Genomic DNA, 1,188 nt, shown 5'->3' with positions numbered 1-1,188 from the left:
GCCACCAACAGAAAGCCCTTATAATGCTTGAGAGACCAATAGAACATACCTATTGCAATTGTAGCTTTTATATTTATAGTTGTTTGCTTGCCACACCCAAGCAAATGACACTATGTATTTTCTTCTGTAGGTATGTTTCAGCTTTTATATTTTGAATTACCATATTTTTTGGACTATAAGGCACACCTAAGGTTTTAGGACCATAAGGTTTTAGAGGAAAATAGGGAAAAAAATTTGAAGCAAAAAATGTGGTAAAATATTTAATAACATAACATATTTCACCAACGTAAAGCTCCCAAATTTGGGGGGGGGGGTGCGTCTTGTAGTCTGAAAAATAGTGTGTGTGTGTGTATATATATTATTTTGTAATTCTCCTTTACAACTGGGATGTTTTCCTTTTTAAAAAATTGTGTGTAGGTGGATTATATTATCTATGGTTTTCATTAAAGATCGATATTTTTAAAAGGCTATTCAGCATGCACAAAGGGAAGTTGGTGCCCACTACACTGACATAACAGGCCACTCCCAGATTTCCCATTTGCTTCCCAGTTTACTGGTGACACTTTGACCACACCCTACTCGAGGTCATTTTCATTTTCAAGGATCCTAAGTTTTTCCATAGGGACCCTAATAGTGCGGATGATGATAAAGAAAACTTGTATGGTCTTTAAGAATTAAAATAGTCTCGCATACATGATCTCATTTGTGTCCGCAAGGATCCTACAGGGCAAGCAAATAAAATGTCTTTCCACCGATTGTTACCAACTGTAGTACGTTACAGTAAAAACGAAAACCAAAAATGTTTTACTTGAGCCGCTGCCTTATCTTTGTTTATGAGCTTTCAGAGACCCCACAGATTAAGGCACCGAGATTCTCAACCAGATGACACCTTACAACTTTTTTCTTCAGGACTTATTTCAGCCTGCTCCTATAGAGATGAGAAAACCGAGACTTGCCCACCGCTCTGAGATATCATAACATTTCAAAACAGGAGTGTAAGACTACATGGGACGGCCTACTCTATTACACTGGATATTCTCACCGCAAATTTTCGATACCACACTATCATCCGAAACCGGACGTGGGCGAGCTCCGCCCTAAGGGTTGTCCCGGACACTGCCTGATTGGCGGCCGGCGCAGGGGGCCTCGTGGGGTCCTTCGCGCGAGCTGCCGACTCACTGCCTGAGC

General features: G+C 40.9%; 1 long non-coding RNA gene across 1 annotated transcript; it reads right to left on the bottom strand.

The window, feature by feature from the left end:
* Positions 1–405: 405 nt before the first annotated feature.
* On the bottom strand, positions 406–1,098 carry LOC118502161. Its single transcript, XR_004904856.1, has 3 exons — positions 1,043–1,098; positions 809–928; positions 406–720 (listed from the first exon to the last, which is right to left on the bottom strand). It is a non-coding gene; the product is annotated as an uncharacterized LOC118502161 (long non-coding RNA).
* Between the last annotated feature and the right edge of the window lie 90 nt (positions 1,099–1,188).

Source organism: Phyllostomus discolor, chromosome 8, assembly GCF_004126475.2.
Source record: "Phyllostomus discolor isolate MPI-MPIP mPhyDis1 chromosome 8, mPhyDis1.pri.v3, whole genome shotgun sequence".
NCBI lineage: Eukaryota > Metazoa > Chordata > Mammalia > Chiroptera > Phyllostomidae > Phyllostomus > Phyllostomus discolor.
The sequence above is the reverse complement of the archived record's forward strand: the minus strand, read 5'-3'. Positions and strand labels throughout refer to the sequence as shown.